The sequence below is a fragment of the Pocillopora damicornis genome, chromosome 11 (assembly GCF_964200805.1).
Source record: "Pocillopora damicornis chromosome 11, jaPocDami1.2, whole genome shotgun sequence".
Taxonomy (NCBI): domain Eukaryota; kingdom Metazoa; phylum Cnidaria; class Anthozoa; order Scleractinia; family Pocilloporidae; genus Pocillopora; species Pocillopora damicornis.
In genome coordinates this window covers 4999796-5007945 of record NC_142680.1, presented here as the reverse complement: position 1 = coordinate 5007945, position 8150 = coordinate 4999796, and positions in this window count along the sequence as shown.

The following is an 8150-nucleotide window of genomic DNA, read 5'->3' as shown; positions in this document are numbered from 1 at the left end:
CGAGTGCAGTTTGTAGTCATTTATTCCCAAATTCCATGGGCTAAATCCTGTTTTCATTTGTTCATCGTGAACCGTGAAAGGAGTGTAAATGATCCCAGTTTATAGTTGTGGCATTGCGACCTCACCCAGGGATTCCGGGGCCGTAGGATTGTGTGTAAAGGCGGATTGATTTTTGACCACGGCTAGGTGGGTTACCTTAATTACCTGAGATCACCCAATTTCATGTAAACAGACCCTTGGTGTTACGACTACCATCCGGTCTCAGGAATTGTTCTAGTAACACTCTGTCGTTTAACCGGTCGTTAATAAAACTCCATAGAGCAGATCATAGTTAGTAGAGGAGAGTCTCCTCTACTAACTATGAGCAGATTTAACATGATAAATTTAACGATGACATCATCAATTGGACCAACGATTGATGGAGTGTGTCCAATTATTTACTGACACTAGTACACTTTCAGACCATTTGCAATTGAACACATTTCAAAATTTCACTTTACATCGCAAATTCTCGTTATGCCTTCAGAACATCTATAGAGGTACTTTTTGTGATCCTCTTTGCAACACGTCACTTAAACCCGAAACGCTTTTTCTTGGTCTGGTCTTAAAGGTTGTTTCAGAGCTATACCTTGACTCGGGATTTTCATGAAAGGTCTCTGTTAGTCTCAGTTTTTCGGCGTTGAAGAAAATTCTATGAGTTAAGACGAATGAAATGTCTATGAACACATTATGATTGGTTATTTAGTAGTTGTTTCGTGCCGAGTTTCATGAATATACACCGAATACTTAAGAGGCGATCTCTGTAAGAGCGGTCCAAGGTATTTCGCATCGGAAAAAAGTTTTCCCTCAAACTTTGCCCGATAAACTATCTTTGGTAGCAAGTAAATAAAACCACATTAGTTTCTGGAAATACGTTAAAATAAAATTTTTAGAGCTCTCAAAAGTCAAAGCTGCTAAAGGCCCTTTTTTGACCTCTTGCGACATCGAAAATTTCAAAAGTTGAATACTCTGGTCCTCGTATCACACCGCATGCAGCAAAAAATCTCTTGTATTTTTAAACTGTGTGATATGTTAGGTGAATAAAAAGTATTTCAATTTTGATATTTGTTTATTCAGGGGTTCGTCATAATTTACATCATAAACACTCGTTAGACAGCTTTCTGAAATTGGTCAAAAGTACTCTTTCTTTCTTGGATGATATTGCTCAAGTCCAGACCAGACCATTGAAAAATCCGCTTGATTTCTTCTTATGAGATGTTTGGCTGCAGAAAAATATGAAAACATCTTGCACTTATTAATTTTGTTCGCCGCGGTGACTTCAAATTTTCAGCGATTTTGCTAGCGTGACAGCCGATTATGCAAATTAGTTCATTGAACAAACTCCGACCGTTTTATATAAGTAGCTCAATACAACGACTACAGCTACTATACCCTACATCAAAGGCACTTCTGAGGCTATCGCACGGATCCTACAACCTTACGACATTCGCGTAGCTCACAGGCCTATAACTACTTTACGACATTTGCTGACCAACGTTAAAGACAAAGACGAACCCAACAACAGACAGGGAGCGATTTATAAGATCGAATGCTCCGACTGCCAGGCCTCCTACATTGGTGAGACTGGTAGAAACCTTAACACGCGACTAACTGAACACAAACGATCTACTAGAAATGGCGATGTAAACAATCACATTTCTGAACATCACCGACAAACTAATCACAGAATCGACTGGGACTCTGCTAAATGCTTAACCTACAGTACAAACTACTTTCAACGACTGACTCTGGAAAGCTGGTTCACTAACTTAGAACAGACGCCTCTCAACAGATGTCAACAATTACCAGCACCTTACAAACGACTCAATAACGACGTGAACAAAACCGACAAACAGACCGACAAACAACAGACGGATCGAAACCGACCAATGACTGTTAACAAACTCTACATGAGTCTTCCAGCCAATCACATCACGGCTAAACAGACCAATCACGTTCAACAGACCAGACTTTATAACATCATCGACTGACAACTATTCCTTACTTGACTCTGAAGATGACTATCGCACAGATAGTCGAAACGTCAGTCACCAACAACAGTTCTTCTCAGAACTACACTCACCCGGACGATCACACTACACAAACTAGCTCAATAAATCTTAGATTTTAACCATTTTAAGTTGAAAAGATAGTAGGACAGAGCTTTTAGACTACACCGATTGATACTCTAAACATTTCAAAAGGCCAGAATTTGACAAATTTTACCCTCTCGTGACGAAAGACGTCAACAACAATGCATCGAATATCATAATTTGATTAGCGCTCGCTTAACATTTTAATGGCAGGGATTAGGAAGGTTTAACAGGCAAATGAGCCTATGGCCCCTATCATTGGAAAGTTATGGGCCATTTATAAAACGTTTGGGCCATTAGGGTAAATAAATGGGCCAGTAAAAATTTTTAACAAAGGTTTATTGCTTGTGTATTACAGTCTATACCTATACAGAGACATGGTTTTAGGCATGAAGAACCGTTGCCATGAATAACCATCCGCTATATTAACTTCAAGTGATCTTCAAGGTTTTTGAAATGTCGTGTGACCACCAGAACAAAACGGTGATGATAAATTGCTATCAACCATTCGGCAGTTCAGTAATTGACAGTGGTCTTCTATAAAAGCCTGACACTAACCAAATGAAACATAATTGTTTTCTGACATCAGTTATGTTTTTTAATTACTTTGTTTTTGACAACAAAAAATTATTTGTTTTGACCATTATTGTTATAACCATATTTTAAGGTCAGAATAAGTTCAATAACAGTAAATATTTGTTCGTTTTGCCAATAACAAATAGGTTACAGATTTTAAACCATTAAGTTTAGGTTAAACCAACCATTTCAATCAGCTATAGCCTTTTGAAAAGGTTATTGTAACTATCAGAATGACCAGCCTTAAGAAATCTCTTTTTTTGTTGGTGCCAAATGGCAAGAGTCTAGAATGCTTGGAAGCACCTTCGTCAGTCGTTTCACATGAACCATCTTTTTCGTCCGTTTCACGGTCGTTTTCGCTCACAGTATCACGATTCTGCTCCGCTGTTGTGTTGAAAAATGTAGACAACGTTCTCTGCGAGCTGTCCAATCTCAAGATTTTTTTCGGAGGCATGAGGCTAATCGATGCAAATACATTCAAAGCGACGAAAACGCTCGAACTCTGCTCGAAAACGAAAGTACATGGAACTCCGAGCAATAGCCTCGTTTGCATGCAAAGTCCGAGTTCAGGATCTGGGAACAAGAATGAAGCGAGCGTGATCAAACGAGCGAAGGCACCGTAGTTTTTCGCTTGTTTATGTCTCACCAAAGTGAAACTTTTACAAATTAAAATCCTTTTCACAAAATAGTTTATATTTCACTAACTTTGTGCGGTTTGGGCGCATCACAGGCCCAGTAAGTATTTTTATAAAGGGCCATTTCGTAGCTCTATGCGCCATACGCGCATGGCGCACGGCCTTCCTAATCCCTGTAATGGCAAACTCTTTCTTAAAAATTTGGCTTCTGCTACTTCATACATATTTTAGTTCTGACAGGTTATGCTATTCAAATCTGTATGAACATTTCAGAACCAAACTACAGGATTCTATTTAGTGTAACCGGCGATAACAGCATTTGGATCAGCATTCTAGTCGGCTGGAATAAGAGAAAGTTTGTCTGCACACCTGTCTTTAAGACAGTTCTATTCAGAACTTTAGCATAGATCCAGCACACATTGAAATACACCTTGACCAGTGACTCTGTCACGTAATTCCATCGTATAATTGTCCTGAATATCTCTCAAGTCTAAGTAAAGCAGCGATTGCTCGAATTTCTAGCTGACAGGAACAAGTGATATTTGGTCGTCACACCTGTCCGCATAGCAGTCGCTGTTCATAACTTTGGAGAGTTCTTGTGAAAAAGGATATCGCATTCGCATAACGGGTGGACGTCATAATTAGACTGCATTACAACTCCACTCCGAAATCATTTCCTCCATTTTTGCAAGAAATGTTGTCTTTGTATCTCGCATTTTGAATGCGAGCTCAAAATGTTTGCACGTGTCTCTTAGCACCTTGAGTTTGAGGCTGGGTAACCTTCATCCTCTTGCCAACGAGCACACATCATAGACAGCAAACATGATTGGATTTTTCAGTCCTATCTCATCCATTACTGTGCTCCTGGCCTCCCTCAAACACGAGTACTGCCTGACGTTTTGCGAAAGCCGTACACTTACACCTCTCTTATGAAGAGCTCATCCCATGGGAAGCTGTGAAGCACTTGTCAAGGGTTCTGTGGCCGCTGCAACCAGTTCAGTCGAACCCTCTAATGACAATGACTGAAAGTGATGAATCCACTCCCTCTTCACTTTGCCATAAAGACTTTCAGTCATGCTCGCAGACACAGGACTTACATGATTAACTACCAAGTTCATATGGAGCTCAAGGTCGGATTCTGTGACGCAGGATTTTTTTCAACAGGCACCTCACTCTTCGCCTGTGCTCTTGCCTTCTTTATTTGTCTATCGGAGAGGTTTTCAAATGGCTGATGCATGCGTTTAAGCTCGTTGGCTGAAAATCTATTGGCATAAATACTCAGTATATGAGTCCTAAGTGATTTTGTGGGAGCATTCTGATAGGCGGCCGTAAGGGTTTGAAGGCCAACATCAATAGCTGTCTTGCACTTCTCTTCATGGTCTACGACCGCTTGGAATAACGCTTTTCCATCTCTTAGAGCAATGACATCGCACATCAGCTGGCACGCTTCTCCAGCTTTTTGTACAAACTCAGATTTTTCAGGAAAGGAGCATTTTTCCCTACAACCTACTTGGGATTCCAAATGTGTAATCCTTGGCTTTTGTGCAACATCGGCGAGGCTATCGATATATGCATTTAAGACTTGAATTGGATCTATGCTAAAGTTCTGAATAGAACTGTCTTAAAGACAGGTGTGCAGACAAACTTTCTCTTATTCCAGCCGACTAGAATGCTGATCCAAATGCTGTTATCGCCGGTTACACTAAATAGAATCCTGTATTTTGGTTCTGAAATGTTCATACAGATTTGAATAGCATAACCTGTCAGAACTAAAATATGTATGAAGTAGCAGAAGCCAAATTTTTAAGAAAGAGTTTGCCATTAAAATGTTAAGCGAGCGCTAATCAAATTATGATATTCGATGTATTGTTGTTGACGTCTTTCGTCACGAGAGGGTAAAATTTGTCAAATTCTGGCCTTTTGAAATGTTTAGAGTATCAATCGGTGTAGTCTAAAAGCTCTGTCCTACTATCTTTTCAACTTAAAATGGTTAAAATCTAAGATTTATTGAGCTACTTATATAAAACGGTCGGAGTTTGTTCAATGAACTAATTTGCATAATCGGCTGTCACGCTAGCAAAATCGCTGAAAGTTTGAAGTCACCGCGGCGAACAAAATTAATAAGTGCAAGATGTTTTTATATTTTTCTGCAGCCAAACATCATATTAGAAGAAATCAAGCGGAGTTTTTAATGGTCTTGTCTGAACTTGAGCAATATCAACCAAGAAGGAAAGAGTACTTTTGACCAATTTCAGAAAGCTGTTTAACGAGCGTTTTTAAATAAATTATGACGAACCCCTGAATAGACAAATATCAAAATTGAAATATTTTTTATTCACCTAACATATCTCACAGTTAAAAAATACAAGAGATTTTTTGCTGCATGCGGTGTGATACGAGGACCAGGGTATTCAACTTTTGAAATTTTCGATGTCGCAAGAGGTCAAAAAAGGGCCTTCAGCAGCTTTGACTTTTGAGAGCTCTAAAAATTTTATTTTAACCGCGGTATTTTCAGAAACTAATGTGGTTTTATTTACTTGCCACCAAAGATAGTTTATCGGGCAAAGTTTGAGGGAAAACTTTTTTCCGATGCGAAATATCTTGGACCGCTCTTACAGAGATCGCCTCTTAAACACCTACGTCTGAGGCGAGCTGAGATCATTCTTTGTTTAACTTGAACTGTATTTTCTATTTGCTTATGGCGTATTGTTTGAGTAAAGTGATGAATACGACTTCATTCCAACGCTTCGTCAGACAGTTGTCCACTTTGGCCGTGTTTGCCCGCTCATTTGTTAAAACAATAGTCGACAGTGACATGCCAAGTCACGACAAACCTATTAACATAATTGAACATTCAGTTTACTTTGTTCTTGAAGTTCTCTGCCTTTTTGATTTGGCTCACGCTGGTTTATTGAATAATCGCCATTACATGTTTATCCAATACCTTCAGCAGAAGCTAAATGGCAGTAAATTTATCGAACTAGTTTGCACACTAAAATGGAAACTTAAAATAAGGGCCAGATTTGCATAATGACACAACTTTGTGTTCTAGAAATTGGACAGCTCGTAAATTCAATCAAAGCTCGATATGGTGCAGAAACTGTTTTAAGTAAAAGTATAGGAAAGCGATCGAATTGTGTTCAAGAAACTGGACAGCTCGTAAATTCAAGCAAAAGCTCGATATGATGCAGAAACTGTTTTAAGTAAAAGTATAGGAAGGCAGTCGAAGTCGTCCAAATTCTAAAAACTACTTCTCATGTGATCATGGCTTTCAAATATGCCTTTCTAAGAATGATGACCGTGTAATTAGGAAACCGTCATATTTTAATCGATAACGAAGCGAGCTAGTTCTGTTCCGAAAAAAGTTCAGATCTCTCTCAAGCTACCGCTTCATAAACATCGTGAAGCCAAGTAAAGAAGATCATGCTCTTACGTAACTAAGAAAAGACGAGCGACGAGGTCAGTCGGTGAGACGCTCTTACCCCTTACCAGGAAGTAAATCATACTATGCCAGAGAGATATGAAAATCGCAACTACAATTCTCCCAAACTCATTCTCTCGAAATAAAATAACTTGTCAGATGTTTCAGCTTTAAAGAAGATGTTTGAATTCACATGGGATTTTTCGGTCGGACTCGACAGTTTGTCAATTGACGGCAATGAAATGGAATTTAATTATTTCATATCTATGGAGTCCCTGCCGAAAAACAGTCAGTGATTTCGTTGGGATATTAACTCATATGCCCAGATTACAAATGATAGAGAACTCACCGGATCCCAGAGGAATAAGAAAAGCGAAGAAAGCCACTCGGAAGTACAGCCTGGTATCAAACTCCGACATTTCGCCGCTGTTGTTACTTCCTAACTCATTAAGACACTGAAACGTTACAGACACCTGATGTTTCAGTTCAATAACCTTTTGCATCTTAAAAAGTTCATTCTCCCCGTTGAAGCGTATCTGCCAAAATACAGTTAAACTCATTATGGTATATATTCCCGGAGTTTCAGCAGCTAGCCGAAAGATCACGCGTTGACAATACGGGTTCAGGTTCCTTTATTTTAAAGGGATGATCTACAGGCAAAAGACAACGGAAGCAATCATGAAATCTCAAAAGAATTTCCGTATTAAAAAAAATGACTTGAAAACTTTCTACAACAATCTCTGGTGTTTTTCCCACAACTGTTGCACTATTACAGGAAGTCTAAATTATTTCTTTGTTTTTTCATTGTTTCTTGGTGCGATAGTCACTGGTTAGAAAGTAAACTTGTCAATCGTGATTTGTGTGCTAAAACATTTAAAGCTAATCTTTATTAAAATAATTTTTTTGTAAGAATCTGGAAAAGGCAAACGTATGCTCAAATGTCCTGCGTGGGAATGGTTTTTTCACTTGTGTATCTTGACAAGGTAGGGCCACAGTTTATGGAGAATCTCTTAAGAAACTCTTTACGGTGGCCAATTTACATTATCAACTCAGTTGATAAAACCAAATTATCAGGTTATACCCCCTACCGAACTATCACTACAGTTTCTTTAGGTCTGAATATCACTTTCACTGACCATCTTTGTTCTTCTTTTCTTTTCTTTTCTTTGCACCTTATCTCTTGTAAAACAATCACTTCCAATTTAAATATCCATTTCAATTTTTTAAAAAACTTATTCCTTCGCCAAAAAACCCTAGGATCTCTGTATTCCTAAGATTTACGACAGAAACCCAGATTAACAGACCAGTGAGAAGATACGAAACCGTAAGGTTTAACTGATATCGTCAGTGTTCGATACCATGTTACGCTATGCCCGAAAACTGTTC